Source organism: Dermacentor albipictus, chromosome 5, assembly GCF_038994185.2.
Source record: "Dermacentor albipictus isolate Rhodes 1998 colony chromosome 5, USDA_Dalb.pri_finalv2, whole genome shotgun sequence".
In the NCBI taxonomy this organism is placed as follows: Eukaryota; Metazoa; Arthropoda; class Arachnida; order Ixodida; family Ixodidae; genus Dermacentor; species Dermacentor albipictus.
The window spans coordinates 123,079,037-123,096,190 of record NC_091825.1 but is presented as its reverse complement, the minus strand read 5'-3'; the positions used below and the strand labels follow the sequence as shown (position 1 = coordinate 123,096,190).

Sequence of the window (17,154 nt, the reverse complement as noted above, 5' to 3'; positions counted from 1 at the left end):
GGGAGGGAGTGCTCTCCAGTGATCGCCAGGTCGACCAAGAAGGTCTGATTCGGCGAGCACAACTGGCAGCAGCATCCAGTGGAGCCCTGGACTAAGGGCAACCGACCGTTGTGCTAGAAGATGGACGATTACATCTGAAGACCGCAGAAGACCAGCGAGTCTGGAGCTGATAAAATTTTTCACTCACTCACACTCGGCAAATTTTCTCTCTCTCTTCCTAACTCCCTTTCACTTAATAAAGGTAGGGTAGCGAATCGGACGCATAATCAATCCTCTTTGTATGCACGCAAAAAACCTAACTGCCAAATTATGCCACTAAAATTCTAATCACTAAGTTCACTCTTGAATGCGCTTACATTTACAAGAATAAGCTATGGCGCATTCACTGCAGTTCCAGCGTGTTTCACAGAGAGGCGGGCGAACGGCGGAATACGGAGCTCCCCCGTCGCGCGGCACTGAGCACGGAAGGAGAGACATCGCGATTGAGCGAGAGAGGCAGGAGGACGGGGAGGTGTGTAAGGGGGCGCTGCTTCTCCCTCTCGCGGGAAGGATAACGGAGCTTCCAGCGAAGGAAGAAAGAGAAGACGAGGGGAAAAGTGGGGGAGGGAGGGGGGCGCCCAACACACAAACTCCAGCTATCGAGCATCCCGGATGCAGATGATCCTCGGGAGCAGACGGAGCAGCCGGAGCGGCGAGTGTCTCTCTCCGGCGCCTCTCTTGGAGGCTGTTCTTCGGCGGCCGCTGCAGCTCCGGTGGTGGGGCTTCGAACGGGAGCTTTTCCTCGCTCGAGTTGACGGCGTCGCCTCTGATTCGTCGGCTGTGATTTTCGCGCCTCTGCGATCCGGAGGTTGCGGCGGGGTGCCTCGTCGTCCCGGCTGGGGAAATCCGGGAGCAACTCGCGCTTCTTGCGTCGACGGACGGGGCTGGGGAGGCGTGACTCAACCGAGCGGTGACTTCGACGCAGAGACAAGACAAAATAAGTTTGGTAAGATGTTTTTTTTTCGAATTCGTTCGGTTCACGAGTACTTCGTGGTCTCGATGACGACGCTAAGTGATTGCATATGAGGTGATTGTTCTGAATATTTTGCTCCCTGAAAAGTGTGTTGTACCGATGCGCTCGAAGAATATACTGTCGCACGAAAGTGGAAAGAACTAAGAGCAGACGGAAATCGGCGGTTGGTTCAGATTGGTGAAAGCTTACGTTGTGTCTTCGTCGATGAAGGTTCTAATTATATGCAGTAATGATAAATTAAGCGAACTTATTGGTGTTATAGGTCAACGTGGCTTTAATCTTTGTGCAAAAGCATAGAGAACAAGCAAATTTCGGCGGAATTCATTGCCTTTTAATACCGAGCAAGTGCAGTGATACCTGAAGTAATATCTTTCAATCTTCTGAGTAAGGCTACGATCAAAAGAAAGCGACGATAGTAAGTGTTTGTGCAGACATTTGCTCATTATCTTGGCGTCATTGCTGCACTAGTAGGCAGACCGAAGATTACGCGTTGACTGTACGCTGACATTTCTTCGCATCTTCATTGAATGACATAGCGGAGCGCATTGAAAACGTAACATGCTTTGTTTAGATTACAGTTTTTTTTAAATCAATGAGATGAGAGCGCCGTGCTACTGTCGCGCCATCATTGTTTTTTTAAATATCCCAACACAATCACGGCATTCCATGTCTTCATTTCTGCACAAGCAACCAACAACCATGTACTTTTCTTCTTGTTGGTATTGTTTCTTTTAACAAACTTAATATGTACAAAAAAAAAAACTGGCCATATAAGAGCCGGCCTGTCTCAAAGCACAGGTAAATAAACATTACCCTGTCCCATTAAAAAGCAAGCAACCAACATGCCCCGGATTTCGTCCCAATTTTAGTATATGTACTTTGGAACCAACATGCCCCGTCCTATCAAAAAGCAAGCAGTGAACAAAAGGAAATTTCAGTTTTTTTTTTTCCATTATCAAAACAACGTTTATACCACTGGTGCAAACGTTCAATTTCTCGCATTGTTTTGGTAGGCCCTCCGCCGCGCCATAACGACAGAAGGCAGACGTGACAAACAACAACACTTAAACGGTCGGCGCATACCACACGTCGACGGCTACACCAGAAATATCTTTGCCACTGGGAGAGAAATAAGCTCCTTTGCCGAGATGCGGACTTCAATACAGTTGGAGAGTAAACATACGCCCGCGTAAAATTTCCAAGGGCGGAACGCATGAGATGACGAAACGAGCCGATATCCAGGAAAACTTAGCTTCAAACCACACAACGTAAATGTAGGGACGAAGGGCTGTGGGGAAGCGCGGACGTTCCTCAAGTGGGCCATCCCTTTCTCGAACCAGATAGCGGCTCTCATAAGGCAAGCCGCACCACTTGGAGCGAGCCGCCCACGAACGGCTTGAGCTAAAAGCCTCCGCACAGAGTCTGTATAAACACAGTGTGCAGCGTAAAAATTCTAGGAAAATCAAAGCAAAACAAACGCGAAGAAGGCAATATAATGGTTGGCACGACGTCGTTCGTGAGAAGTGGTCGCCCCGAGCGCGCGGAAAGCTTTTTCATTCTTTCGGAACGCGTCCTTCAAGATGCGCAGCGATGACGCAGATAAAAGGAAGAAAGCGAGCCAGAAAGAAAGCCAAGGGGGCTCAGACCGTAGCTCTGGAGGATAAGAGAGTGATCTGGTGTTAGTTTCTTTTCGACGGCGGGGGTGTGTGAAAAAGCCGCAAGACCATAAGCTTCGTGGAAAGGTTTAGAGCATACCATAGTATATAGCAGAGGCCGCTCGGATTATAGAGCCCCCGATGCTGAGAGAGCCGACGAAATGTTGAAACTCCGTGCTTGGATTTGAAACCGTCCTCTTTTTTTTTCCTTTTTCTTTATTTGAGGGGGGCTAGTCTAACCATTTCGTCCAGCTTTTCATTGAGAGGGTGTTGCGTACATGACGAAGCGACGACAGGTGGAGTTCAACGGCCTCCTTATTTAACGGTGGTACGCGACAGTTACTGCGCCCCACATTAGTAAGCGATAACATTGCGCTAAAGGCTAGTGAAATGCCTGAAAGAAGTTTTTTTTTTCTTTTTATGTGGGAGATAGTAAAAGGAGGAGTTCGAAGAATCTCCTAAACCGCGGGATTAAGTGATAGGAGGTATAATGCAGGTCTCGATAGGCGGGCATCTGTAACGGGAGAAATGTATCAACGCAGGAGTATGGCAGAGGCGACTGCCAAAGCTGGTGACGTCATGATTTGCGTGCCAGGCATGTCACTATATTTCTGCGCTGTTTGCTTTCTTTATGTAAAAGAGAGGAGAAGAGGTGTTAGTCTTCAAAAGCGGCCACTTAATACCTGTGCGAACTTGGAAGTGGTCCTCGTTTTATAAGCGCAGAATATAACCCTCTTCCAAAGAAAACAGCTAAACGGTGACAAACACGAAATGCCAGCAGCATTCCATCATTTTTCACTGTAGAAGTAGCTGATATAACACTTAAATGAGAGAGAGAGAGAGAGAGAGAGCTTTAATAAGAAACAAACGGGGAGGTTCACCCGGAGAAGACCTGCTTATCTGTGGAAAGATAGACGCGCAAATGGAAAAATAAGGAGGTGTGATGATGATGATTGTGATGATGAACATCATGACTGAGTACAGCCGAGCACATGCAGGTTTCTTTCTGGTCTGACAGCCATGACGAGAGAGTACAGCGTGCTATTATATACAGCCTCCCGCGTTTTTAACTATACCGCGCGAGGACACCATAACATTGTCATGCGTCATCCTGAAGGGAGCATCGTATTGGACGGTACTTGTACACGAGGGTGCTTAGTGCGTCTGAGAGTATATCTGTCGGTCTCGCTGTTTATCTCCGCATTAAGGCGTTAAAATGACGCGTGATGGACGCTCGCGCGTTATATAGTTAAATATGCGGGAGGCTGTACATACATGTATATTGTGCTTAGTTGTCCAACGGCCATTACTGTCGCGTAAGGGCGCCCGAAATCAGGCCGTATATTGATTTGGTCTTTCTTTCTTTCTTTCTTTCTTTCTTTCTTTCTTTCTTTCTTTCTTTCTTTCTTTCTTTCTTTCTTTCTTTCTTTCTTTCTTTCTTTCTTTCTTTCTTTCTTTCTTTCTTTCTTTCTTTCTTTCTTTCTTTCTTTCTTTCTCGGAAGATACCTTAAAGCTTACGCCAGACGAAGGCAACACCAATTTCCAGAGAAAAACATCACGAACGTTTTGTGACGGCGAATACGTATACGGTGAAAAGCGCAAGTTGAAGCAACCATCCTCGTAGTGCGGATCAAATATTGCAGGTTTTATCATCCTTTTTTGGCCTCCCTTTAGTCTGTGGCACTTCCGGCACATCACGGGGCATGCGATAAACGTGGCCATACACTCCGTGCGGGAAACCACGAATGTCACGCGTGTATCGCAGCGATAGGCGGGAAGGAACACACAGAGAAGAAGCACCTCCGTCTCCAGATGTTGCGCCCTTTTTCAGGTGGGACCCACATGTCAGACACGCCGCGCTCGCCCACCCTCGCGTCTCGTTCTTCAGCCTACAGCACAGCGGAAGCGTAATGTGGGACACACTGCCCGCCCCATGAATGCTCGACGCCTTACCGCTCGGCTCCTCTCCCCTGTCCCCGCCATTCTTTCTCCCCTACTTTATTTATCCCTTTCCCCTAGCCGTAGCTGTGGAGCTGCCCTCGCACGAGAGGCAGTAACGGCGCTGTACTTTTCGCTTTCACCTTTAAAACCACTCACACGCGCGCACACTTGTCTGTATATGTGAAGGCCTCGTCTCCAGGTTCGGGGTGGGGGCGTAGCACCGCATAGTTCGCACGTACAAAGCATCATGCGCGCCCAAGACTCGCGCGTAAATTGCGGGACGTTTAACTCGCGCTTACTTTATGGCGGTGAATGGAAGGCAGGACGGCATATAGTTCGGTCTCCGCTCATTGCTCCGATCCGAGCAGCTCAGGAACGTGTCTCGTTGCTTGTCTGCGCAGAGAAGTTGGCGGACAGGGGCATCTACTTCACGCTTGCTTCTTACACGCGTCCCTCATCTCTTTCAGCATTCGTTAAGATTTCCGGTTCATTAGTTCTTCGGTTGTTTCTGTATGCTTGTCCTTGGGAAACAAAGTTTTTCCTATATGAAGTTTGTTTCCTCCACCCCCCTCCTCCTCCTCCTCCTCCTCCTCCTCCCTGGGAACGGGAGCTCATTCATAAGCAAAATGTTGCGAGCAGGCGCATCCACAGGCCCACCCACTCACGCACGCACACAAGGGCGTAGAAGAAGAGAGAGAGAGAGAGAGAGAGAGAGGCCCACGTCAGGGTCGCTGTTTAAGAGCAGTGTTTATAAACACGGAGGACGCGGAAAGCTGTCGGGTCCATGGTGTATATCGGCACGGCCTCGCATTTAAAGCGGAAAGCCGTGGCACATGCGTTCATTGCGCCCATGACCCATCGTTTCGGGGTCAAGAGGGGAACGTGCTAAGCACCGCAACCGAGGCGTTTCCACCCCTCGGGCCCAGCATGTGGCAACAAACTTGTCGGCTTATTTTTTCGTACTCGCTTCTTGGAAGCGTCACTCTTGCCGGAAACGTTCACGGGGAAGGGACTTGGCCAAACAAACGCGAGCGATCGGCTTGTTTCAAAACAGCCAACGCTAGTACAAACTAGGCGAGAGGCAGCGCGACCGCCACAAAATTGGTTTATGTTGTGGGGATCGCACGCGCGTCCCGATATCTCCGGAGCGGCCACGCGGTTATCACGCGATAATCACGTGCTCGCTCGCGGAGGGTAGCGCGGAGAGGGCACCTTCGTCGCTCCCGCTGCTCTTCGCGCCTGGCCGTGACGCTGCAGCCAAGGCACCCCGTTCCCTCCTTTCCCTTTCTTGGAACCGGGCAGACTCCTCTCCGCCGCTCGGGAGAAGCGCTATTCCCCCGACGGATCTTTGTCTCACGGTGGAAGAGCTAGCGAACGGCCGCATCTCAAATCCGCCGCGGAGACCGCCGCACGCCGTCCCCTGTTGCGCCCGGCCGTTGTGTGCGACTCACCGCCCCAGGGCCCGAGCGCGGTTCCACTTTGGGTGAGCTGAACTCTTATCAGCCTCTTTTGTGGTTCCCACATTGTGCGGTTTGTTTCACCCCAGACGTGCGGAATGCTCCGCCGCTGTGGTTGTGTTTTGTGCTGTATTTGTGTGTGTTGTGGCTGTTGTTGTCTGTTGGAATCATTGTACACCAAGGTGAATAAACACCTTAGGTCGAGACTCACCCTGTCCCCACTGGCCTGAACCCGCCGTGGTCGCAACTCACTGCGAACCGCGGGTTAGGGGTCACAGCTCTGACTGCTAGGGCTGCTGCGAAAGTGCTAGGGAGCGACTGCCGCTCCGCCGGCGCTGTGCGATCCAGAGAAGGGTCAGGTGCGCACGCGCGAGCCTGAGTAATACCCCTATATTTGGCGCCCAACGTGGGGCCAGAGGTGTGACAGGTTGAGTCTGTTTGTGTAAGTGATTGCCACGACACGAACGAACCATGGCAGCATACGGGGCTGATTTACAGCCGTTGTATACGCTGTCGCAGGTTGCTACCAACAGGCAACAATTCGAAGCGGCGGTAACTGCTACCGCTCAGTCATGCCCTGCGGCGAACACTAGCCCTGGTAATTTGATAAGCTTCGAAGAGGGTAGCGCGACACATGAGGCGCTCTCTCCGGCAGGATGTACCCTTGAAGGCGTGAGGCACATTACGCCGAACCCTTCGCCAGTGTTTGCGGAGAGCATGGAGCCACTGCGGCATACTTGCTCGACGCGTTCTGCTCCTGTGCCAGGCATTACTGGCCAGAGCAAGCCTCGTACCCTTGAAGGCGTGAGGCACATTACGCCGAACCCTTCGCCAGTGTTTGCGGAGAGCATGGAGCCACTGCGGCATACTTGCTCGACGCGTTCTGCTCCTGTGCCAGGCATTACTGGCCAGAGCGAGCCTCAGCAGGCGCTGTTGCAGGATGCGATGCGCTTGATTGAGAGGTTGACAGGTGCCGTGCAGGACACTCTGCTGACATCTGCCGCCGCTGCTAGACCGAGAGTGAGGGTGGACTTACCCACCTACAGCGGGTATCATGATTCAGTTGGCGTCAACGAATACCTCGATCGCGTGCTGACTTACCAGCGCGCAACGGGGCTGTCCGATGACGAGATGCTGGAACGCGTCGTACCAGTGTCGTTAACTGATCACGCTGCCCGCTGGTTCCGGCTTACTGACTACCGGTCTAGCACGCTGGCTGAGTTCCGAGCGGGATTACGCGAGGAATTCCTGCCCGCAGATTACGAGCGTCGTCTGCGGCGCGAGTTGGAGCTACGTACTCAGCATCCGGACGAATCCTTGCTCGAGTACGTCAGGGCGATGGACGAACTTTATCGTACCGCTGACCCTACCGCTCCGAACTGCGATAAGGTGGAGAGAGTCACACGACAAGCTCATCCCACCTTCGCAGCGTACCTAAGAGGCAGCAAGTTCAGGGATTTGGATGAGCTGGCCTCGGAGGCAAAGCGCATACAGGCGGACATACTCGCCTTGCGCTCATACCGACCTCCACCCCCAGCGTCGAGGGCACTTGAGCCGCGATGCGCGTGGAACGGGGACACTTTTCGCACTCGTTCCGGTGGAGATGGTGTGGTTGCTTTCAGTGACGGACAACTGAGAAACGGTTGGGGCTTATCGTATCCAACGTTGGCGGAGCGAAGTATTTCACTACGCTCGATGCAAGCAGAGGATACTTTCAGGTGGAGGTAGATCCCTGTGACCGAGAGAAGACTGCCTTCACTTGTCACAGGGGACTTTTCCAGTTTACCCGTATGCCATTCGGACTTGTCGGTGCGCCTGCGCCTGATGGACCGTGTCTTTGGTGACGCAAGGTGGCACCACGCTCTTGCTTACCTGGACGATGTTGTGGTATACTCGCGTACCTTTGATGGGCACTTACGCCATCTCAGGGACGTGTTGGAGCGTCTGAGGTCTGCGGGGATAACGCTAAACCCGACCAAGACCCAGATCGCAGCAACCCGAGTAACGCTACTGGGGTTTAAACTGGATAACGGACGCCTTCTACCGTGTGATGACAAGGTTCAGGCATTATTGAACTACCCGTCACCGGAAGACATAGGCGGACTGAGACGCTTTTTGGGGCTGGCGAATTTCTATCGACAGTTCATCCCAAACTGCGCTGCACTGCAGGCCCCCTTGACAATGCTGTTGAGGAAAGGTGAGCAGTGGAGGTGGGGTCCCGAGCGAGAGGAGGCACTGCGCAACCTCGTAAACGCGCTCGTGGAAACCACCGAGTTAAGGCTACCTGATTTGAACAAAGAATTTGTCATTCATACGGACGCCAGCGACCTTGGCCTAGGAGCGGTTTTGCTCCAACAGCACGAAGGTAGCTTGCGCCCGGTAGCTTTTGCCAGCCGCTCTTTGACTGCCGCAGAGAAAAATTACTCCGTGACCGAAAAGGAATGTCTGGCGATCATTTTCGCTCTCAAAAAGTTTGATTACTATATTGATGGAGTCCCATTCATAATTGAGACCGATCATATGGCATTAACTTGGCTTAGGCGCCTAGGAGAGCCGAGCGGCCGGCTCGCACGATGGGCACTTCTCCTGCAGCGATACGATATTACCGTTCGCTACAGGAGAGGAAAGAACAACGTTGTGGCGGACGCACTTTCGCGCGCGCCCGTTGACTGTGAGAAGAGTGATATTACTACTCAACTCACCTCGCCCGAAACTGAGCTTGAGAGCGGACTAACCGCTGCGACGATTGAGGTTGTCAGGAGGGGTAATATTAATACCCATCGTGACCCCTCAGTGACTCAGCCGAAGAGCAGAGTAACTGCTACAATGCTCGACGGCGCTGGTCCCGAAGGAAGGGCGGATGGACCCCCTTCTCAGGACGAAAGCGTGAACCACTTGGACTGCGTCAGTTCAGTGGGGAGCGTGTTCGGCAGAAAGGAGCTGTTAGAGGCACAGCGGGAGGATCCGTTTTGTAAGAAAGTGTTTGAGGGGCTCCGGGAGCCCGGCGGCGCGGCCGCGGCGCACATGGACGCAGCTGGTATTGCTGTGGGTGCGCGGCGCTCCGAAACAGCTGGTAATGCTGTGAGCGCGTTGGATTCCTACCTGCTAGACTCTGACGGCGTCCTGCTGAGATACATTCCCGCGGAGAAGGATACACACGAGTCCTTCAAAGCGGTGATTCCACGCACGCTGAGAGGAGCACTTTTACGCTACTTTCACGATACGTGCCTGGCCGGGCATGCAAGTGGCCCTAAGACTTATCTAAAGTTGTGCCGCTTTGCTACCTGGCCTGGAATGAAGCGGGAGGTGATGCGCTACGCCCGCTCGTGCAACGTGTGCCAACGCGTGAAGCCGCGTGGTGGACGCTCACCCGGGCTCATGCAGCCGATCAATAGCCGAACACCGTGGCAAATTGCGGCATGTGACGTCATGGGGCCTTACCCCAGGACACCGAGCGGGAACCGATTCCTTCTCGTAGTCACAGACCATTTCAGCAAGTGGGCGGAATTGTTCCCCCTACGGAAGCTGACGGCACGCGTAATCATGGGAAAGCTGATCGAGGTGTTTACACGATTCGGCTATCCTGAGCAGCTGATAACGGACAATGCGTCCTACTTCACTGCCAAACTCTTCGTGGACTCTTGTGCAGCTCTCGGCATTAAGCACAGGAGAACAACCACGTACCATGCCCAGGCGAATCCCACTGAGCGTGTGAACCGCAACCTCAAGCACATGCTAGTTGCATTTGCGGGGACGCACAATGAGTGGGACGCTTGTCTTCCTGAAATTGGATTTGCTATCAGGTCGACAGTGAATCGATCGACTGGGTATACACCCGCCACCCTCAACCTTGGGAGGGAGCTGTTGAATCCGGTAGAACTTACTCTACAGGAACGAAGCAGCACGGAACTGGTTGTTTCGTCGGCACGCGGCGATTATGCGACTGGGCTGCGCGCGAAGGTAACGGAGGCTTTACGAAAAGCGCGACGGAACCTGAGCACTGTACGTGCCGAGCAGAAAGCGCAGTACGACCGCTCTCACCGGGAAGTTCAGTACAAAGTGGGCGACCTGGTGTTGAGACGGAATCACGTCCTGAGCGACGCCAGTAAGAAATTCTCAGCTTCTCTGGCGCCAAAATGGGCAGGACCGTACCGGGTGCGAGAGACTGTCTCTTCGCTCGTGTACAGGCTGGCGGACTTGAAGCTAAGACCGATCAGCCGACCGGTGCATGTCTGCGATCTCAAACCCTACTATGACAGAGGGAACGAGTGGCCCGAGGAGAATGCTCTCCCGCGCCCGCAGGCAGCGGCATCGGGTGGCACGGCTCGAGGTTCGAGCCCGGTGCGGCATTATAACTTGCGATCTCGGCAGAACTAACTCTGTCCGGTTCGCGGAGGCTATTTTATTGTGCGCGATATCGGACGGAATGCTCCTCCGATGTCTAGCATGCAGGCTTCCAGAGCGAGCACGCGCTTTCTCTTTGGAAGAAGCGAGAGGGGCTAACAGAATTGTCGCAGCAGCAGACCGCCCGTCGGGAGCCGTGCAACAACCACCAAGCAAAGAGGAAAGACCATCTCCACTGCCGGTGGGGACGAGCAGGCCGCAAGCAGTCAGCAGCCCAGTGCAGGCGACAGGAGGCGAGAAAACATCCTCCTGCGGCTAACAGCGAGGTGAGAGGTGCAGCGGACGACTTCCGGTCCGGAATGGTCGCAGCGGCGCAGAATTCGCCGAACCGCACCGCACAGCTCCGCGACCGAGTTGCAAGCCCCGCAACCAAGCATCCAGCCTCAAGGCCGAGCGTACACTTCTCCCGCAAGGACAGAGTGGACCCCTGCTGCGCAGCGAGGTGCAAGCCATCGTCGGGGCGGGTCGGCGCGCCTTTGCCTATCTTGCGTGCCGACACCCGCGAGGGGGCGAGCTGTGTCGGAGCGAACCGGAAGAAAAGCGTTCGACCATACCAGAGGGCATCGAACTCCGAGAACATCGAAAGAGCTGTCCTGCGCCATCTCGAGGCTGGCTGGTAATCGAGGCAGCCAAGAAACATCCAGGGACCCTTTCGCCACCACGGACCCGGCACGTCCGACTGGGCAGGTGACGCCGCCGAGACGCAAGGTGACCCGGACCCAGCAGCCTTCTTGCCTCCTGCTGCGTCCCGTTGCTGTCAAGCTGCTCCGTACCATCCTTCAACGTTCCGGCCTGGCTCGCGACCACCTACACGGCGACAACGACGGTCTGCAGCTAGAGCTGCTCCCTCACCAACATGGATGGACTCAAACCGTGTTGCTGTCGGAGTAGCATGTCCCTCTCGCAGGAAAGCCTCAGGTGACGGCGGCCTCTTAGCGGCTAAAGGGTTATTTTAAGGAGGGGGGGATGTGGGGATCGCACGCGCGTCCCGATATCTCCGGAGCGGCCACGCGGTTATCACGCGATAATCACGTGCTCGCTCGCGGAGGGTAGCGCGGAGAGGGCACCTTCGTCGCTCCCGCTGCTCTTCGCGCCTGGCCGTGACGCTGCAGCCAAGGCACCCCGTTCCCTCCTTTCCCTTTCTTGGAACCGGGCAGACTCCTCTCCGCCGCTCGGGAGAAGCGCTATTCCCCCGACGGATCTTTGTCTCACGGTGGAAGAGCTAGCGAACGGCCGCATCTCAAATCCGCCGCGGAGACCGCCGCACGCCGTCCCCTGTTGCGCCCGGCCGTTGTGTGCGACTCACCGCCCCAGGGCCCGAGCGCGGTTCCACTTTGGGTGAGCTGAACTCTTATCAGCCTCTTTTGTGGTTCCCACATTGTGCGGTTTGTTTCACCCCAGACGTGCGGAATGCTCCGCCGCTGTGGTTGTGTTTTGTGCTGTATTTGTGTGTGTTGTGGCTGTTGTTGTCTGTTGGAATCATTGTACACCAAGGTGAATAAACACCTTAGGTCGAGACTCACCCTGTCCCCACTGGCCTGAACCCGCCGTGGTCGCAACTCACTGCGAACCGCGGGTTAGGGGTCACAGCTCTGACTGCTAGGGCTGCTGCGAAAGTGCTAGGGAGCGACTGCCGCTCCGCCGGCGCTGTGCGATCCAGAGAAGGGTCAGGTGCGCACGCGCGAGCCTGAGTAATACCCCTATAATGTTTATAGCTGCTTTCGTTCGACATTGTGCTTATAACTCACGTAATAAACTCACGTAATAAACTGATGTCATCAAGTTGTCCCCCTCGAAACAGCGCCTTTAGAAAAAGAAAATGCGTACTAAAGAACAGTGGTTAAATACCGTATTAAAAAGAAAACGGCGCGCATTACCATACGATGAAAGGCGGCCATATTGACGGCCGAAGAGCGTTATCGTGTTTACGGGGTCGTACCAAGGGGAGTGAACGAAAATTGTTTGGAATCAAATGTAATACATGCTGTTCGGCACGCGTACATATTGGTCATATCGTCTTTCTAGCATCTGAGCCAAAATAACTTTCAGCTGTCTCATTTTTTTGTATTGCCAGAACGTTATAATTTTACCATCACATAAGTTTCAGCTGTTGAGATTTACCTTGGGCTCCATGACGCGTACGATGATGCGCGCGTCCATGCTATCATATCAGCTTCGGTATGAGTGAAACACCTGAAAGATGACGAAAGAAGCATTGAAAAATAAGCCTCGTATACGGTCTTCATCTGGCAAAGCTGTAGACACGCTTTAAGTTGGATGCAGCGGATTGTGGTATGACCGCCCAAGGATGTGCAGTGCACTCACGCGTAAGCTTGGAAGTCACAACTTCATGATCGAGTCGGCCACGTTTCTTGAACTCCGTAATCGTTGAATGAACTTCGTGCATGTCTCAAAATGTTCGTTCGTTGCTGGATCACTTATTGCCCACGGGAAGCTCGGCATGCAAGTGATCTTGCCAGAATGTGGCACATTACAAAGTATAATCTACGTCGCAACACGACTTCGACACGACTGTGTTGCAACACGACTAGGTGAATTCAGTAACACGAACGAATCGAGGAACCTTAAATACCTGCCTCGCGTTTGAAGAGTTTTGCGCTAACAATTATCGTAACTTCAAGGGCCTGGCAAGAATACTAATCAATTTAAGCAAGAGTTCGCGCACAATGGGGTAGCGTGTTTCTTGTACAAATGTTTCACTGCATGCATTGGTAAGATGCCTCTGGTTTTATTGTTGCTTGATTAAACGCCTGAAAGAAGAACAAGGGTGACTTCACAAATCGGCCCAATTAGTTAGCTAACGAAATCCAGCAATTTTCGACACTTTGCACGACAACATAAATAACGTTATGTACAAAATTTCTTGTTTCAATTTCGAAAACTTCCATCCCAGAAGCATGGTATCTAGAAACTGGAAAATATCGGAGGGCGTCCTGAAAAAAATTATCGACCAAGAAACTTCTTATCTTCGTAATCACGTGCTACCGCCGTTCGGGTTGAAGCCGATAGCATCTACAGTCGTCTTTTGTTCTCAAAGGGGCGTCGTCAAGAATATTTAGAACGTCGTGAGAAAAACAAACACAAAAACTGCGCTACAACTTTTGTCTACTGTAGAAAGGGACTGCCGTCCATTTCTGCGCAATCTCTCTGAGGGGAGTTACAAGCAACCCACAAGGCCCTGTATGAGTCCGCAACGGCGAATCGTTAATTTCTGGCCTCACCGTAAACGTGGCTCGTATAAGCTTTTCCCCGTCTGACAGGGTTCATTGTGGCTGGGTTCACTGTACTGTACTGGCATATGCGAGGGGAGAATTTTCGACGAAGCCATCTAAGCATGCTCGGTCGACGGCTCGGTCTCATCGACGAGGTTTCGTATACAGCCCCTTGGCTCGGGGATACCGATAATGGCCCGTTACGGTCACAGGAGCGGCGAAGGCGTGGGTATTCAGGGCCATGATATGCAGGCGCCCTGGACAAAGCGGGGCAGCCTTTCCAAACCGAGGACAGATGACGGTTAAAGCGCCTTGAGCTGTATCAGAGATGACGTTTCGCTCGGAGTCCACTGCTCGTGCCCGTCACACAAACCTTATTTGACGCGATCGGAGGGAGAGGAGAGGGAAGAGGAGAGGGTGAAAATGAATGCTTCGCTTTAATAGAATATGAGCCGTGTGTCTGGAACACCCATAAACTAGGGGGTAATGTCCACAAAGGTGAGAGGGTACGAAAAGGAGTATACCTGTCCGGTTGGCAGTCCTGTTATTCGGGAAATGGAAATTGATATAGAACGTGAGGAACGAAACGAAGACAAGGAATTAAAAAAATACGCGCAGATCCAACACGCATGTTGAAACCAACGAGAAGCGATGCTTTATAGCGAAGCGGGTTAGTTAAATCCTAAACAACTAACGAAGACGAGTAAAGGCGTGTCTACTTTCATCCTATGTACGCGACGTACAACCTCATGCAATGCTTATGTTCATCCACCCCGAAGTTCACAACTTCAATCCCGTACAATTTTGATGTTAATACCCTGACCGCTCACAAGCTATGTCAAAGTGCAAACACCAAATCAGGCGGCTACGTGGTGTGTGAGACGACTACGCAGCGACGTCACGGCGATGCACGATGCTTCTCGAGGAAAGAATGGCGATGACTGGCGTATGTACAGAGAAGTAGCACGCATATCTGCAGCTACATTTAAGGATTCTGTACATACTGTGTCATGGTAGCAAATCGTCATTGTGGGGGATGGACCAAGAATGTGCACACGCCCATTGGCACGCCGCCTCATGGCTAAATTCAGGAATATCAAGTAACACATTTGGCAGTTTCGCCCGCAGGACGACGCGTTGAAAGTGATAGCAAGGTTTAGTATTGCGCCCGAGGGCCTCGCACAGTGTGCGAAGAATACGCGAAGGCTACAGGGCGAAGACGCGTTTTGAACAGCTGAACTGTGTCTGAACTGTGTCTGTGAACTGAAACAAGGGACTAAGGAAGACAGACAAGGTCAAGTACAGCGCCCTCCTTGTCCGCCTTCCTTAGTCCTTTCGCTTTTCAGTTCAGCGGTTCGGAACTCGTACGTCTTATCTACGAACCAACTAGCTCAGTTAAATACCATTGCGAGATGGCACTACGTTTGCAGCAAGCGACGCCACACTGCTACGGCGCAGCAAAAACAGCGCCTTGACAGATACCAGGCGTCTCACAACGCTGGCGAGATGAGGACCGCGAGTGGCGTTGCAGGCGTCGCTGATATGGTGCATGCATAGGATGAGAGCGGAGGAAAACCGTGGGCGTTCGTAAGCGTCCAATTGAAGAATTAGATTTCGCTTGTCGTTTACTATCCATTCTGCTCAGGCCAGCGTGTGATACCACTGTGTGGCATGTACACAGATTCTCGGGAGAAACGTTAATAACGTCTTTGAGCACAACGCGCTCGTTTGCAGTGGAAGTAAGAAGAGAGGGAGAGAGAGAGCAAACGTTTATTGTAATAGAGGTTGTTTGGTTATGGTGTGTGGAGCCCCTCCTCCAGGACCCCACTGGTTACAGCGGCTCGCCGGGCCTGGTCAAAGGTCGCCAGTTGGCTTCCCAATTCCACTTGCGCGAGTCGCGCCTCTCACGACCAGTTATGTAGAGTGTTGTCTAGCAGCGGCGAGGTGGCAGCCGCCGGACGTAACGCGCGCTGGAATGTTATACGTTCCAATGTCGGTGTTCCTTCGCACCACGGGCATTTGTTGCTGTATTTGTCTGGATACATCTTGTGTAGCCTGTATAAATGTGGGAAAGTGTTTGTTTGCAGGCGGCGCCAGTCCCGTGCTTGCCTCCTGTCTAGGTCTGGGTGAGGAAGGGCTTTGGTGGAAGCAAGAACGCTGCCCTCTTGGCTGCGATAGGGTGACGTTTAGCCCAATTGGCTTCGTCGTTTTCTCAGCCAAACGCACTGCGCGTCTCTGGAAGGCCCAGTTCCACGCGCGGGTCGAACATGCGTGGTCAATACCAGGACAGCACGATGCCGACGGCGCGAGCGCACCTCGAGTGTACGCGTAATTGTTATCGGATTAAAAAACCCGTTCAATAGAAGAATGTATATCATTAATAGGTCGGTGCGATTCAGTAATACCTGTGAGCCGACACTGAAGCAGGAAATGATTCCGTTATTACGCAGAGATACGCCGAGATTACACCGAGATACCGGCCGACCCAGCAGCAGGCAGTCACCATTCCAACCATGGGAGAGTATAGACAAAGCAGAATGAAACTAAGACGTGGAATAAAACTGCAAGCACACGCAGTGACACGCCTGAGAATGATTCTCATTCACTACGTTTCCTGTCGATATGGCCGCGATCTTTCAACTATGCCCACGCTTTCTCTGAATAAGCTTTAGGAAGACCATGGTACACGTTCCAATACAATGCATTATAAGCTTTCAATCGCGAGCTGTATTACTGCTGGAGGCACGAGGCAAACGATATTGAGAGTAAACAAATGCTATTGCGTCAAAATTGAATTCCAGGGTTTCACGCGACAAAACCACGAATTTATTATGAGGCATGCCGTAGCGGTAGACTCAGGATTAAATTTGACCACCAGGGGATTTTAACATTGATGTGAAATGGAAGCACCATGATGAGGCCGAGATTCACTGTTAGCGAGAAGTAAATTACACTATAATTAAAGTATAAACTTTTTTAAACAGGGTTGAAGTACCTCAGACAGGCTGGCCAACGTTTCGATAGGTGGACCTATCTTCGTCAAAGGCGGCCTCGTCATCCTCGGCGTGTTAGTTTTAAAGGGTTAGTGCAGTGACGTCACGTGCGGGTGTTGTCGCTGGCGGCTGGTTTTAAAGAGAGAGATTACAAGAGGGAACAGGCGCTGTCGTCCGACGTCTGTGAGCCTCATTCTCAAGACGAAGGGACAAGAGCGTGAGAGTGGGCACGCGGGGAGGAAAGAAAAGAAATAGAAGCAGAAAAAAGGGGAAAAGAAGGGAAAAAAAAAGCAGGGGGGTGCCAGGGCCGTACCAAGACACAACAAAGGGGGGGGGGGTGAAAGAAAAAGAGAAAAATGAAATCTTCAAGAAATACGGGGGCTTGGGAGCGTGTTGGGGATGCGAAAGGTTAGGAGGTAATCCGGGGGAGTCGTTGGCGGCATGTTTTTGAGGCATTAG

General features: G+C 52.4%; 1 protein-coding gene across 3 annotated transcripts in view; it reads left to right on the top strand.

Annotated features, from left to right (window-relative positions):
• Nucleotides 1-678: 678 nt before the first annotated feature.
• Nucleotides 679-17,154, top strand: part of LOC135911634 (cadherin-like and PC-esterase domain-containing protein 1) — a 64,487-nt gene continuing 48,011 nt past the window's right edge. For 2 of the 3 annotated variants that reach the window (XM_065443975.1, XM_065443972.1), the window contains exon 1: nt 679-985. The gene's annotated coding sequence lies outside the window, so the exon portion shown is untranslated. Of the gene's footprint in view, nt 986-11,453; nt 11,808-17,154 lie in introns of those variants that run through there. The other variant, XM_070538816.1, reaches the window with a different exon arrangement.